The sequence below is a fragment of the Eleginops maclovinus genome, chromosome 5, assembly GCF_036324505.1.
Source record: "Eleginops maclovinus isolate JMC-PN-2008 ecotype Puerto Natales chromosome 5, JC_Emac_rtc_rv5, whole genome shotgun sequence".
NCBI lineage: Eukaryota > Metazoa > Chordata > Actinopteri > Perciformes > Eleginopidae > Eleginops > Eleginops maclovinus.
In genome coordinates, this window is record NC_086353.1 from 25,984,521 (window position 1) to 26,001,236 (window position 16,716).

The 16,716-nt window shown below is 45.3% G+C and overlaps 1 long non-coding RNA gene across 2 annotated transcripts; it reads right to left on the bottom strand.

The window, feature by feature from the left end:
* Positions 1-4,380: 4,380 nt before the first annotated feature.
* Positions 4,381-6,911, bottom strand: LOC134864285 (uncharacterized). Of its 2 annotated transcripts, XR_010165813.1 has the most exons (3): positions 6,549-6,911; positions 6,299-6,442; positions 4,381-5,278 (listed from the first exon to the last, which is right to left on the bottom strand). It is a non-coding gene; the product is annotated as an uncharacterized LOC134864285 (long non-coding RNA). The 2 variants fall into 2 exon arrangements; XR_010165812.1 differs by having other exon boundaries at positions 4,381-6,442.
* Positions 6,912-16,716: the final 9,805 nt, after the last annotated feature.

A 16,716-nucleotide genomic window follows, 5' to 3' on the forward strand; every position in this document is an offset into this window, starting at 1 on the left:
GTGAACATCCCTTTGCGATCAGTTCGGATATAAAGGGCATGTTTCATCAAGTCCGCCTTCTCCCAGAGGACCAGCCACTCTTGAGATTCCTTTGGAGAGAGATGAGGAGGAACGACCCCCCGGACATCTACCAGTGGCAGGTCCTGCCTTTCGGCACTACATCAAGCCCCTGCTGTGCCACATTTGCTCTCCAGAAGCATGTGACTGACCACGCAGGACCTGGAGACAAGTTGCGCACATCAGTGGAACAATGCTTCTACGTGGACAATTGTCTACAAAGTCTACGTACTGCTGAAGGAGCGAAACAGCTGGTGGATGATCTTCGCAGTCTTCTGGCCAAGGGTGGTTTTGACCTGCGACAATGGGCCAGCAACTGCCCTAGCATAATCAGCCACCTGCCCCCCGAGTCCAGGTCAGAAAGTAGCGAACTCTGGTTCAACCACGATACAGCTGACCCAGAGGAGCGCACCCTCGGACTAATATGGCACTGTCAATTAGACAGCATCGGCTTCAAGCATGGCCAGCTGGAGCTGGACCCTCAGCCCACAATGCGAAGCATTTACAGGACCCTCGCTAAGCAGTACGACCCACTTGGCTTCATTGTGCCCTTCACCACTAGGGCCAAGATCTTGGTACAGCGACTCTGGGATCGTAAACGGGAATGGGATGATCCAGACTTACCTCAAGATCTCCTGCAAGCATGGTCTTCCTGGGTGGAGGAACTTCCGCAGCTGTCCAGCATTACACTGCCTAGATGCTACACCGCAGGAGAACTGGATCTCACTACCTGCAATCGGAGCGTCCACGTCTTCTGTGATGCGTCTGAAAAAGCATACGGCTCTGTGGTGTATCTTCGCACGCAGGATGGCAGTGGACGCACCCAAGTTGCCTTCATTGCAGCCCGGTCAAGAGTGGCCCCCAAACGGCAACTATCTATTCCCCGGCTGGAGCTCTGTGCTGCCGTGACAGGTGCTCAACTGGCATCAGTCCTGAAGAGAGAGTTGACCCTGGATATCCACTGCTACACCTACTGGACCGATTCATCCGACAGTACTTGCCTGCCCAACAGACACGTCAGAAGTGGCAAAAGGAGAAGGACGATTTGACCGTCGGCACAGTCGTAATGATTGTGGATCCTCAGTCTCCAAGGGCCCTCTGGCTTGTTGGAACAGTGAAGACGGTCTGCCCTGGCTCCGATGGAAGAGTAAGGGCAGCAGAAGTTAAAGTGAAGGATCGCACCTATCTTCGCCCGGTGGCTAGACTGATTAAGTTGCCTGCATTTCCAGACGACCATGGAGAGAAGGACTTTTAGAAGCAAATCCGTACAACAGATTTGGGGGCGGCTGTACAAAAGCCCATCGATTCATATTATTTTGGTAATGTGTAAGTTGTGCTATTGTTATTTTGGTCAGGCAGTTAATTGGCCACCTATGGCTGAGCACTATAAAGCTGAGGTTTCATTAGGACCTCTTCCTTTTCTGGCATCTTCAGGAGTGGGATCGAAGTCCAGCTGTTGCAGGCTGACTGTTGAAGTAATTTGATTCTTTTTGTGTTTGATGGTGTGCGTGCATCTAGTGAACCACACACATAAATACATACAAACTCTGATCACACATTGATCATTCTTACTCTGTGTTGTGGGTGTGAAGACTCAATAAAGACTAATTTCTTTGGACACCGTTTCCTTTTATTGTTCTAATCGGACATTCTACAGTGGTTGCCACCGGAAACATAGTCTCAGCATCACAGCTCCTTTAACAATTCTTTTCACTATAGTAAGACATTTTTACTGGTGTTTCATCTACAGCACATTTGATTTTATAGAGATCATACATCTTGGCCACATTTAGAGTTGGCTCCAGATATTGCTTTTGGGTGCGGGCACGACAGTAGTGTGACTCGACGACAGGGAAAGATCTAATGTGCTCCAGCACCTTCTCTTTTTTGTCCTCATCTATGTGCTTTTTTAGGATGCTTTCCCTGTGCATCTGACTTTGGCATGCCAGCCTGGCTTCTCTTTTGGTGTACATTATACACTGTTTTCTGACTTACTGAAAGAGTACCTAGAAAAAATGGCTTGCATACTCTGACTTTCTGACCCTCTCCTATTTCATGAAAATATTTGAATGAGTGTGTACGGCGTGAGTCACCGCCAGTACCACGTTGTCTTTCTTTGACATGGCACTCAGTTGTCATCATAATGTGGTCGTATTTCCTGTCCTGACTCAGCCTGTAGTACCCTTCAAAACACCTCTCCCTCTCACCATAGGTGATTTTCCTGGCACAATTAAATTTACAGGACACAGTGCAGTCCTTAAATGTTTTTATTTGTTTGGCTGGCACTGTCTCTTTAGACATGTTCATATGTTCTTTACCCTCTTGATAAAGCCTCTTTTGACACACTGACTTCCATGATGATGGAGTGCGGACCCTTTTCCGACACTTCCCTTGCTCTGGTCTCTGCTCTATCCCTAGTGCTGCCCTAGGTGTCTCTGTTATCGGCCTAGGTGTCTGTGTTGCCCTGGCACTGGGTGTCTGTGCTGCCCTGTCACTGGGTGTCTGTGTTGCCCTGGCACTGGGTGTCTGTGCTGCCCTGGCACTGGGTGTCTGTGCTGCCCTGTCACTGGGTGTCTGTGCTGCCCTGGCACTGGGTGTCTGTGTTGCCCTGGCACTGGGTGCCTGTGCTGCCCTGGCACTGGGTGCCTCTGTTGCCCTGGCACTGGGTGCCTGTGTTGCCCTGGCCCTGGGTGCCTGTGTTGCCCTGGCACTGGGTGCCTGTGCTGCCCTGGGTGTCTGGGTTGCCCTGGCATTGGGTGTCTGGGTTGCCCTGACACTGGGTGTCTGGGCTGCCCTGTCACTGGGTGTCTGTGTTGCCCTGGCACTGGGTGTCTGTGCTGCCCTGGCACTGGGTGTCTGTGCTGCCCTGTCACTGGGTGTCTGTGCTGCCCTGGCACTGGGTGTCTGTGTTGCCCTGGCACTGGGTGTCTGTGTTGCCCTGGCACTGGGTGCCTCTGTTGCCCTGGCACTGGGTGTCTGTGTTGCCCTGGCACTGGGTGCCTGTGCTGCCCTGGCACTGGGTGCCTGTGTTGCCCTGGCACTGGGTGCCTGTGTTGCCCTGGCACTGGGTGCCTGTGTTGCCCTGGCATTGGGTGCCTCTGTTGCCCTGGCCCTGGGTGCCTGTGTTGCCCTGGCACTGGGTGCCTGTGCTGCCCTGGGTGTCTGGGTTGCCCTGGCATTGGGTGTCTGGGTTGCCCTGGCACTGGGTGTCTGGGCTGCCCTTGCCTTGGGTGTCTCTGCTACTGTCCCTATCGCTGGATAAACAATCAAATAGGCCTAGTGAATAATGTACTTCTTAGTGTACACACTGCCAGTGGCATGTTTGCCTCCTGTTCATAGTAGTGCAACTCGAGCATTCACTGCCCATCAAACCTGCAAAAAAATTAACCTCAGCAGTAGCCAAGAGAAGCTAAATATTCTTATTATTATCAAATGATCACATGATCCAATATTATAATAATGTCAGTTTATTATTTTGTTTGATGACACTGAGAACATTGTTTTGGTATTTTACAAACAAATGCACAGTAAATACAACAGAAATTCCACTCATCTATGGAAATACCCACCACTAGATCCTGCTGTCCTCTTTGCCTCTCCAAGTTCCTTTGGAGGTCTTTCATCAGCATCGTCATTTCTGTAACAAAAAACAATTGAATTATTATCCTGATATAAATGGGGCAACTTTTATCAAGACACCAACAATCTAGCAATCTTTAAAAGCTAGCTAGCTTGCCTTTATTGAAGGGGAATAAGTTAGAAATTGGCGTTATGTTAGGCTGCAGTCATCATTCGCTAGCAAGCTAATGCTAACGTTCGCTAATGCTAAACGAGCGACCTAGCTACCTTCGCAAACAAGCTGGTTTATATTAGCTAGCTAATGCAGGGTATATACAGAGATTCTTAAGTTGAATTTACTACCTTTTACTACCTCTTTTACTACCTTCAATTTTTTTTTTACTACCAGCACGACTTCAAGCTGCAACTGTAGCAGCGTAAAGTGTGAAGTAAAGTGACGCGTAAAGTAATGAAATATCTTTCCAAAACGAATTAATAACATATTTCATCACAATTTAACAGGGTAATTATAACTTCCACCACTGGACACAAAAACTGGCCAACACACACACACACACACACACACACACACACACACACACACACACACACACACACACACACACACACACACATAGAGAGAGAGAGCGAGAGACTCTGTAGGTGTATGTGAGTGTCTGTTTGTTTGAGCAAGCTAGTGAGCTACATTTAAGTAAGAAGGAACTCTACCATAGGAGTTGGATTAATCAAGATGACACAACAGGCCTTGGTCCATAGTTTTTACTCAAAATGTCAAAAAGTAACAATTGCATAACAAAAACTAATTTCAAGTGGTTAAATTAGGGCCTTGAAAAAAAAGAATAAACTAGATAATAATAAAGTGCAACTTTCACTGTAATTACAATATCTTATTAACAAAGAAATAACTTTAACTTCAACTGGACGCAAAAACTGTCCGAGAGAGAGAGAGAGAGAACTTAAACAACAGTTAGCCAGCAGGGTCACAAGTGCCTCAACTGTGTGGCCTTTTCTTCAATCATTTTATCCACTTGGAGAAGTTCTGCTTTTTTTTCCCTGTGTCTTCTCCGAAAAGTGTTTGATTTTGTGATGAGCTCAGCCATCTTTGTTCCTGCCTTTCCCTCGGCCATCTCTGCATATTTGTCGGCGTCATTTTGGAGTGAATGGCACACACTGTGGAGTACCTGCCGCCGGTTCCGGAGGTCCTCCAGCTCTTTCTCTGCTGCTTTCCTCTTCAGCTCCTGTGTGGCATTCTCCTTTTTTTTCCGCTCACTATCAAGGTATAGCCTGTATTGTGACCTCGATGAAGCAGCAGAGGCCAGGAGCTCCTTGGTCAGTGGAACTTTCAGAACGCCGCCACAGACAATTACCTTATCGCAGATTAATCTGAGGGCTTCGAGAGATTCATCACGGAGGTTGCACGTTTCTACCTCCTTATTTACTGAGAAGCCTCTCTCCACTGTGGCTTGTCCATGGGACAGGAGGAGAGCACTTTGGCAGAACTTTAGCAGGTCAGGGTGGGACGTGCAGAGTTTGGAGTGGAGAAAGACATCCAGACGCTGCCTCAGGGGTTGGAAGGAAACAAATTATTCTTCTCTGCCCACGACCGAGAGAAAGGATGTGAATTGCTGAATGATGACATCACCTGCAACATTGATACGAAAATTAAGATATATTAATTTCATTAACACATTCCAGTCAACTGCTTCACCATCCATTCGACAAAAGTACATACAGTACATCGTAGATACACATAATAGTATCTGTAGCAGTGGTTCTCAACCTGGGGGCACGGAGGTCTTGTCTAAATTACAAATTGATACAATTGCGCGTCGGTGACTTGTTTAGCTGAATCTGCTTGCAAGGTGCCAAAACACCTTCTACATCAAACAGATAGAGTAAAATCACATAACTCACAAGAACACTGGATGTGGCTATCAAAAAAGAAAAGAAAAGTAGAATAATTTGAGTGCTTGAAATCATGCATTGACATCAAGGTTGGTGGGGGGGGACAATATTCTAACCTTTGAAAGGGGGGCTCAACTTGCAAAAGGTTGAGAACCCCTGATATAGAGAGCTATGAGAGCATAAAGTTTAATTTTGTAAAAGCAAGACACTTTCACACCTGTCACAGTAAAAAAGCAGAAAACCACAAAAGAGATTCCACGCACAAGACCTTAATCAATTTGAATAACTTATCCACTTCTACTGTCCCTATAAAATATGTTCTTACCAGCTGCAATGCCACCTGCCAGCTGCTGCCCCTGGATGAAAGCCTGCACTAATGACTTCATCTGTAGGATGCACCACTCTGGATCCCTGGCCATCCTTGTGGGATCCAAACAGGTGATCTGCCTAACTATGGGGAATTTCAATGGCGATTTCTCCTGCAGTTTCTTTACGATCTTAATCAGACCCTGCAAACACTCTTTTCTGAGGTGGAGTACAGAGAGTTCACCTATCTTTGATCCTGGTTTGCCCAGGAGTGCCTATTAAGGAACATTAAGGAACATTCATGTCAATGCTTTCTTTGAAAGGAAATGTTTACATAACTTATTGTGATGATAATATTAATACTGAACAAATTGTATTTGCTAGTTGATTTGTGCAAGCATCATAATTCACAAATTCACCCCGCAAAACAAATAAACAACAATAAAATTACCTTGATGGCAGATTCAGCCCCCAAGCCTATATCTACCCTTTTGAGGGAGACCCAGTTCTTCTCCTCAGAGATGTCCAATTTAATCAGCTGCAGGGGGGTTTGGTCCTGTAGGAGTTCCCTTTTGATGAACCGCCGCAGTAAACTCTGATGATGACAACAACAACAAGAAGATAGTTACCCAGACATTCATATACATTAATATAGGTTTACATTCAAATTAATGAATCAAAATCTTTACAGTGATACTTACCAACAGGAGCTCAGTTAAATCTTCTTCCAAAAAAGGCAACACTGGCTCGTCTGTTTGGTACTTCTTGAGAAATGGGTTAAAACTTCTCGCAATGGCGAGGAAGAATTGAAGCTTTGGGATTAAGAGTGGATCCCCTTGTGCTGCCAGGATGGCATCATAAGAGGCCGTGTTTGGTTTTGTGACCTTCTTATCCTCAACAGCATTGACAAACTTCTGAATCATGGTCCAAACTTCCAGGACTCTCTCTGCAACCGGCACATTTTCCACCCATCTGTGGCCGCAGAAAGAGAGGGGAAAGCAGGACGACCCGGTGATGTTGGTGTAGTCCTCTCTCCGGGCAGGAACGTTGTGGAAGAGGTAATGGAGAGCGTGCAGGAGTTTGTCAATTTGCCAGCCTGTAAAGCCTGCCTTCATGGCATTGTGGAGGGTATGGAGTCCACAGCTCCCAACCATCAGGACTTGAGCACCTCCATGCAGCTCAGCATGTTCCTTTTGAAGGAGATCCAGGAGTTTGAAATTTACATTTGGGCCATCCATTCCTACTGAGAGAAGCTGCCTCATGTTGAGTTTTGCAACACATTCCTGTGAATTGTCACACAGAATGTATTGCTTAAGTAAACCACATTCAATACACATCAGAAGGTAATACTGTATATGCTTCAAATCAAACATTTAGCTTTATTATCCTAAAGTAAAACATGAGTCAGGTCTTGGGATACATTTCACAGTGATAGATATTAGGCCTATGTCAAGGACTGCTTTGTCAAAGTTAGATCATTGGTTCTCCAAATGTGGCTCACTATAATAAACTAAATCCCTATAATATAGGTTTGGCTTTATCAGAGCCATGCTCAACCTTCAGATTAAGGGTGCGTTCGTAAATTGCCACTCCGAGCACACTCTGAAACGTTTTAACAGTTCGGAAATTCACGGCCAGAAGAACGCTCGTCTTTTTCAAACTCAGAGCGCGATTCTATTTTTCAGAGCGTCAGATTGAATTTACGAACGAACGAACGAATTTAAGCATAACGGCTAACACTTTGACCTACAGTCTTGTGACGTCTGGTCACCCTAAGCTTTGTTGGCTGATACATCTTTTTAATTGCATACATTTTACAATATTATATTACAGAAATTCAACAGTAAGCTAAATAAATACAATTATCAAAAATCCATGAAAATGTGCAAACAATCTCCCCTATGTAACCAATAAGTATAATAGGAAAATAAACTTACTTTGATGTGCTGCAACAGATCGTCAGCTCTCCCATGTCCCAGGAATTGTGAGCCAAAATACCTCGAGCGTACACAACCATCCTCCAAAAAACGAATGTGTATGTCCATTTCTTTTTTCTTTGACGATTGATTGAGGCTCTCATCGAACATAAGGACGTACGGTCCGGCATTATTTATGGCCTCAACCAGTTGCCTCTTAAAATAGGGTGCGATGCCAAATTTTATTATGTACCCGGTTTTATCCTTGCCCAAAGCGAAGGATTTGGCGATTTCGGAGTCCGGGAACATATTTCTGAACAGCTCTCCTATGCCTTCGTTCGAGTTGAATGAGTGGTGTTTCATTGCTACATCTAAACACCACAGTACCTCAGCCTGCAAGGTAGAGGTGGTAGTGCCTAGCGTCTGCTTCTGACCGTCTGTCGTGCACCTGTTGCTGGTGGTAGGACTACTGGCAGGGTATTGCAGGGGGAGAGCAAGCGAGGTTGAGGGAGCAGTGGAGGTTGAAGGAGCAGTTGAGGTTGAGGGCGTCGATGTAGCCGTTGTGCCAGTGTAAAACAGTGACAGCGGTAGCTGAGCGTTACGTCCACGCATCCTAGCTTGGTGGCTACTTGATAGCATGTGCGATTTCACCGCCTTCACCCCCATCCAGGTAATGCTTATCGTCTTCTTGCAGACGTTGCAATAAGCCTCTTGGCTGTTGCCAACTACTGGCCTAAGCCATTCTTTAAACAACGATTCCTCCAGCCAGAGGTCCGAAAATTTGCATTTGCCCATGTCTTAACTGGCGAACTCGCGAAGAGGTTTGACAGCAAGCTAGCCGGGTACCTAAAATGATTTTTTTTTTTTTTTTTAAATCAATATGTTTATATTGGATTATCTCCGTTAATATTGGTAGTAAATGAAGTAGCGTAATTGGAAGTTAGTCTTAACTAAGTTTGTTGTAGAACAGATAACAAGAATAAGAAACTCAAACAAGATCGGAATAATACTGTAGGTTATATAAGGAAAGACCCATTGCTTGAGGCATTTAGTGTCTTAGAGTCCCTCCAGATTTCTCAGTCATCAGCCACCGGACCAGGGCGGGCTGCAGTCACTACAGGATATCCTCTAACCACGGCCAGCATGTCTTCAATGTCCGTACGCTCTTCATCGGTTCGCCCGGTGGCCAAGTCGGGTCCTTCATGCGCCTCAGTATATCCCTGTATCGTACCTAAAATGATTGAGGGAGTGCGCGAGGTACATGTGACATCATTGAATAGCCGCGAAAATTTTGTTGGACTTAGCAACAATAACTAAGGGGGGCGTGGCTTGGCGAACTTCAGCACCCCCTGCTCAAAATTACTTCCCGCGGCCCTGCTACTTGCAACATGAAAATAAATCCACGCAAGTTTAGTAATTTAAGGAGATAGGCCTGCACGTAAATTACACAAATAGAAAAAATCATACGCCCAGCTGGATTGGTGTTCGAAAATTTACTACCTCGTCAGATGACGTTTACTACTTTTCACTACTTTTTACCGGCCTTAATTCGGCCTAATTTCATTTACTACCTTTTACTACCTTTCACTACCCCGCGGCAACCCTGTAATGATTTGTTATAAGTATTAATTAAGTATTATATACCAGCTCTATGTGTGCTTCAACTTACCGATCTCTTCTTGTCCGTCTTTTGGGCGCCATCGCCGGCTTCAGATGTTCAGGCTAATGTCCAGCCCTTAGCTCTGTGTCCAGGCTACAGAGCTAAGAGGTGGGTTTTGATTGGTCCGTCCGTGTTCTTTCGTGGGTTTTGATTGGATAGATAGAATCGGAGGATGAAACCCTCTTTATTTGTCACATACATGCACACAGCAGAGCACACACAGTGAAATTGTTCCTCTGCATTTAACCCATCCTAGTACTAGGAGCAGTGGGCAGCTATCGTGCAGCGCCCGGGGAGCAATGGGGAGGGGGGATTGGAGGTGTCCGGTGCCTTGCTCAAGGGCACCACAGCAGGGCCTAGGAGGTGAACTGGGACCTCTCCAAGTAGCAGTCCACCTTCCATATTTCAAGTCTGTTCGGGGACTTGAACCGGCGACCCTACGATTCCCAGTCCAAGCCCCTACTTACTGAGCCACTGCTGGACCTGAATCTACTGGAGATAGAACCTTATAATCCCAACTCGGTTTATGTTTTGTGAGATGGAACCTTTTTATTTTACTAATACTAACTAAAAAAATATTTTTTTTACAAAAATAACACCACACAGGCATTAATAAGTTTATTAATGCCTGTGTGGTGTTATTTTTGTAAAAAAAATATTAGGTGTTTACACCTAATGGATAAGATTATGTCAAAAACTCAATTTCGACCAAAAGTGGAGATAGAACCTTATAATTCTAAGCTCACGATTTCTCTTTTGTACTTTGTCCCATGGACAGTGACAGCATTAGTGGCAACAGTAGAATCATGGGTGAAGTTAAGTGAAGCAGTTGCAACCTTGATGCTCTCATTATAGTCACTTGCATGAAATTCAGTTCCTTTTTCAGTGTGGACCTCAGGAGGGAAAAGACTACCAGCACCTAAGTATGTTTGAAAGAGCTGGTGATGTTCTGCTAGAGTCGCACACAGGTTCTTAAAGTTGTGCAGTTTTCTGACACACTGTTTGAAGAAAGTGTGCTTACTTTCGAATCTCAACGTCCAAACACGGATCAAAGGTCCAAATCGAAGAATTAAGCTCAGGATAGTGTCAAAGATTTTTTTTTTTATTTATTTTTATTTTACCTTTATTTTACCAGGCAGATCATTAAGAACAAGTTCTTATTTACAAAGATGGCCTGACATAAAACAAAAATAGGTGACACTTAAAAAACATACAAAGACATAGAAAACAAGGAATTGGTTATACAAAATCATTAAAACCATTAAATCAGCGGGCCTAGGTGCACAAATGGGAGACTGAACTGAAGGATTAGACGGAGGGGAAACACTTGCAGGGATCAGTGAGATGGTGTGAGATGGAGTGTTTGAAGGCCGGAATGGAAATGAAAGTGACCAGTTTGAGGTGTGTTTGTAGTGCGTTCCAGTCTGTGGCAGCAGCTGACTGGAATGATGCAAGGCCGAGTGAGGATCTAGTTTGAGGGGTTGTTAGCAGGATGCGAAGAGAGGACCGAGTGTTATATGTGGTAGGTAGACGATGCAGTAGGCGGGACAAATAGGGGGGTGTCTGATGAAGGATGGTCTTGTAAATGAGAGTGAGCCAGTGAATATGACGACGAGTATGAAGCGATGGCCAATTTACCAGAGAGTAAAGACTGCAGTGATGAGTATTTAGGGGGGCGTTTGTAGCAAAACGGATGGCAGAGTGATAGAGTGTGTCCAGTTTAGCAAGAGTGCCCTTAGTGGCAGTTCTATAGATAGTGTCACCGAAATCAAGTGTGGGGAGAATAGTCATTTTTATAAGCGTGAGTTTAGAAGAGGAAGTGAAAGAGTGGCGGTGGCAGTAAAGGAAACCAAGTTTAGCCCGCACCTTAGACTGTAACTGGGAGATGTGATGTGAAAAACATATTGTAGTGTCTAACCAGATACCCAGGTATTTGTAGGTGGAGACTTGCTCCAAGATTGCCCCCTCACAGGTGGAGATGTTTAAGGGAGACGGAGAGGGTACACCCTTCCGATGAAACCACATGGCTTTTGTCTTAGTTGTGTTGAGTGACAGTTTCAGTTGTGTAAAGGCATGTTGTACCTGGAGAAAGCTATCCTGGAGCGTGGATTGGACAGAGGAGGGAGAAGGACCAGAGGCATATAAGATGGTGTCATCGGCATAAAGGTGAATGAGTGAATTGCCAGCAGCTAGGGGAATGTTATTGATATAGATGGAAAACAGTGATGGGCCAAGTATAGAACCTTGAGGAACACCCATTGTGACAGAGAGGGAGTGAGAGAGTGAGTTATCGAACCTTACGCGTTGCACCCGGTGAGATAGATAGTGAGAGAACCAAGCCAGCGAGTGACCTATGACCCCAATACTACTCAGCCTGCTGATGAGGGTGGGATGGTCAACAGTGTCAAAGGCCTTTGCAAGGTCAATGAAAATAGCAGCACAATGTTGTTTGGTGTCTAGCGTGGATGTAATGTCATTTAATACCTTTAAAGTGGCTGTTGTGCACCCATACCCAGCGCGGAACCCAGACTGTGCGTCAGAGAGTATACCAAAAGTATTAAGATAGTTAGTGAGCTGATTGTTCACAAGCTTCTCAAATACCTTGGACACACAGGGCAGGATGGAGATGGGTCTGTAGCTATTTGGATCTGACTGCTCACCACCTTTAAACAAGGGCAGGACGATGGCTTCTTTCCAGTCAAAGGGTATTTCAGCCGTATGGAATGAGTGATTGAAGAGTTTGGTTATGGGTGCTGCAATGATGGGAGCTGCAGTTTTAATAAAAAATGCGGGAAGGTTGTCAGACCCAGCTGATTTTTTGGGGTCTAGAGCAGACAGTTCCTTTAAAACCTCCCCCTCTGTAAGAGGCCGAAAGGAGAAGCTGTGTGTGGGAAGGTGCAGGTGTGGGGGGCTTAGAAGACTATGGGCTGTGGAAGGCGATATAGTAGGGCCTTTGGACAGTGTGTTCTCAAAGACAAAGCCAGACTTTACAAAGTGACTATTGAAAGTATCTGCCATTGCAGTCTTATCTGAGATGACAAGATCATTGACTTTGAGTGAAACAGGCATGGCTGAGGGCTTGTTCTGAAGTTTTCTTACTGTTTTCCAGAAAGCATTGGGATCGGAGCTACATTGTGTGAATTGAGCCTTGAAGTAACCAGATTTGGCCTGGCGTACGGCTTGTGTAGCCTTATTGCGGAGTTGCCGGAATTTGAGGAAGTCTGTGGGAGACTTTGATAGACGGGCTTTTCTCCATGCAGCATTCTTTTGATGGAGAAGAGATGTGAGCTCCTGTGTGAACCAGGGGCTGTGACGATTTTTCAACCGTTGTTTCTTGAGGGGGGCATGCTTATTGACCACAGCACTAAGCTGGTCTTTGAACAGAGACCACGCATCATTCACAGAGGGAACCAGGCTGACTCTGTGCCAGTTAATATTGGCCAGGTCATGGAGGAAAGCTTGGGTGTTAAAATGCTTTAGACAGCGCTTAATGCTGATGGTAATGGGCTGTTTGGTGGAGATGTTTTTGCGAATGCAGGCTATAAAACAGTGGTCACTGAGGTCGCTGCAGAACACACCAGATTGATACATATGGGGAGTGTTAGTAAGAATTACATCCAGCAAGGTAGCTTTCTCCGGACAGTTGGAGTTGAGCCTGGTTGGTTGGGTGATAATTTGCTGGAGATTAAGGGAGTCTAACTGCTGTATGACTTTCTCAGGAGGCCTAAGCATGTCCCAATTGAGATCACCAAGCAGAACAAGCTCAGACTTAGTGAAAGGTGCCAGTGCTCTACTAAGAGCCTCAAGAGTACATGCAGGGGCTGAGGGGGGGCGATAACAGCCGGCCACTGTAATACAAAAATTATTCGATAGCCTTATCTGAATGATCAAGAGATCAAACTGTTTCGGAATAGACTTGGCAAGTACCACTGAGCAGTGTAGTTGTTCTTTAGAGTAGATTGCTACTCCTCCACCTTTAGATGATCTGTCTTGGCGGAATAGATTATAGCCATTAATGTTGGTATCAGGATAGGAGACAGAATTACGGAGCCATGTCTCAGTCAGGACAAGGACATGGGGATTGGAGGATTCCACCCAGACTTTAAGTTGGTCCATTTTTGGCACCAAGCTTCTTACATTTACATGCAGAAAACCCATATTGTTTCTAACACAAAAATCATGGAAACAGAGATCATGTGACTGAAAACCATTGAGGGGGGGAACAGTATCAAAAGGACCAGGGTTGACATGAACATTACCAGAGATTATGAGTAGTAACACAATCAGAGCACGGCAAAGGGAGGATGAGTCATTGTGTTTACATTTGTCAAGTGTAGGAAGATTAGAAGGTAAAATAATCATATTGCTGAGAAGACTCATAACATAACATGAAGACAGAGGAGGAATAGTAATGTTTACAATTGATGGTGACCCCAGAGACAGTGTAAACAGCAGGGAAGCCAAGTCTCTATTATAGATGTTGACTGAGTCAGTTTGATGGTCCGGCAAATGAGGGGGGTCGAAGAATATCAACTTCCCCATGTGCGCAACTGATGAGGGGGGCAAGACAGTAAGGAGGAAAGCAAGGAGAAGGAGGACATTGAATAGTTTGATGCAGGCCATGCTAGGTTCGAGGAAAAAAAAAAAAAAAAAAAGTTGCTGCTAACAGTTAGCACAGTTAGCTGGATAAGTTAGGTCACACTCACCCACAAGTTGTATATCCACAGTCACGGACTTGTTAGTCCATAGTCTACATGAGTGTTAGCAAGTAATCACCAGAAACATTAGCAGGCACTGGTGAGCAGATAGCAGGCAGAGGCTGGCTAGATTAGCTGGCAGGGAATGTGGATAGCTAACCAAGGGGCAAGCAGGCTAATTAACCAAAGGGCCAGCAAGCAAGCAGGCTAGGCAGGGTAAGAGGAGTACATGACGCATGGGACAGCAATGAATCAGCAGATGGGGTTTCCACAGAGCAGTGTAGCAGCACGCCATAGGCAGCAAGCAGCAGTGAAGCAGCAGATAGAATTACCACAGAGCAGTGTAGCAGCAGGCCTCAGGCAACAGTGAGGCAGCAGGTAGGATTACCACAGAGCAGTGTAGCAGAGCAGTGCAGCAGCAGGCCTCAGGCAGCAGTGAGGCAGCAGGTAGGATTACCACAGAGCAGTGTAGCAGAGCAGTGCAGCAGCAGGCCTCAGGCAGCAGTGAGGCAGCAGGTAGGATTACCACAGAGCAGTGTAGCAGAGCAGTGCAGCAGCAGGCCTCAGGCAGCAGTGAGGCAGCAGGTAGGATTGTAGAGCGACGGCCGTAAATTCACAGGGGGAGGATTTACGGGACAGAAAGCGTTGCCTCTCTTGCAGGAGGGCAAAAGCTGCGAGCCGTCGGGTGAATTAGCAGCAAAACGCATTCTTCTGGAGGCAAATCCGTACGGGGCCCTCCATTAGACACGGGCTCAAAGTGCGAGACGACGGGAGGAACATGAAAACAGCCGGAGGTAGAGCTCTCTCTGTGATTGATGTGCTTCTGGCTCTCTGGGAGCCAGAAGATAATGGTGCTTTGGTTTAAGGCGATGTTGTGGAAACAACTCCACCCTAGACTGAATGTATTCCTCAATCAGGACATTCAAGTAGGCAATCTGATCAGCAGTAATTTTTGGCGCACAAACATGAGCAACTATCTCTCTCATGAGCAAAATTAACTTCCAAACACCATTTTCACCAGGATTCTTGATCCTATCCCCAATTATTAGAGGCAGAACTCTCAACAGGCACCAATTCTGGACAGCATGACCATTTAACTTCTCACTGCCTGGTGTGAACTCAGGAGGTTTGTCATGTGCGTCGTTTCCAAGATAGGTAAACTGACTTATACGTCTGTTCAAATCCAGGAAAGTAAACTGTTTTTCCTGGTTTACCAAGTGGTTGATGCACAGTGCCATGTCAACAGAAACAATGCCCTCAAAAAGGTCATGACCGAGACAGGGTGGGAGGCCAGGCTGGCAAACATGAAAGTAACGTAGCTGGTTGAATAAGGAGTCAAATGTTATGCCACTCACTGTGTCTGCATGGCCTGCTTCTTTTTCTTGTACATTCTGCTGATATGACTGTTTTGTTCTCGTTGAACCAGTGGACAATGGACTCAACTGAAATGTTTGTCTGTCTATATTACAGTACCTACAAAAAAAAGCACTCCTGCTGAAGTTTTCCACAAAGCCACCAATACAGTGAGAACCAAGATTATCCGGCTATAGCACAGACAGACCCTCAAATTACTTTTCCATCTCTCAACACTATACCACTGTCCTCTAGATCCTTTAGATCTCGTATCAGTGGACTGAAAACAGTTTCCTGGCCAAAAAACTTTAAGTGTTGCTCCTTGCAGAGAAGAACTAGCTGCATGTGGTCAATGTTTGATCTGTTGTAGGGCAATATGTCTCCAAGTGTTAGATACACTGACAGTACCTTATGTTTTTTCCAGCCCGATCCTAGCGGATTCACAACTTCAAAGCATCTTGATAAAGAATCAAAGCTACTGAAGACATTTCAGTTTTCAGTAGGACATTGTCAGTAGTATTCTGTCCATCCCATACATCCTCAAACACGTCATGCTTAGGGATCCGAGAATGGGTCTTTTCATATTGCTTTTTGAAAGCCTCAGATTCAAAGAGAGAGGTAAGGGTTTCCTTAATTGGCACATACTGTGCAAAGCATTGTTTTCCTGAGTCATTTGTGCCCAGATACAACGGCAGAGGTTCAACATAATTGAAGTTGTTTTTAAAAAATGACTTGCGACGCTGATCTGTACGTAAAACCCTTTTTTAATATATCATCTTTTGTGAGTTCCTCAATTATTTTCGTTGCAGTCATGTCAGGCAGTCCAAGTGCGGACAATTTCTCTTTGAGTTTTGAAAAGAGGTGTGATTGAGCAACATCGTGAACTTCTTGAACCTCTTCAATGATGGTTTGAATGACTGAGGCTGGTAAAAGCAATTTAGCCTGAAGCTTCAAATAAAACAAAGATAAGTTCTTCAAAAAGAGTTCTTCCTCCACACTTTCATAACTTTCACCTGTCTCCAGTTGTTCATCATTTTCAGTGACAGAGGTGGATGGCTGACTCATAAGTTGGGAAGGGTTTCCAATCTGCGCTTCTTGGGTTGGTTGTTTATATACCACCTCATGTAGTTGTGCAGCAGAACAGTTTTTGTGTACTCGCGAGATATGAGATGCAAAAGTGGATTTCACACCAAACGTTTTGTCACAACTCCGAAAAGGACATGTTATTTTCCTGCCCTCTTGT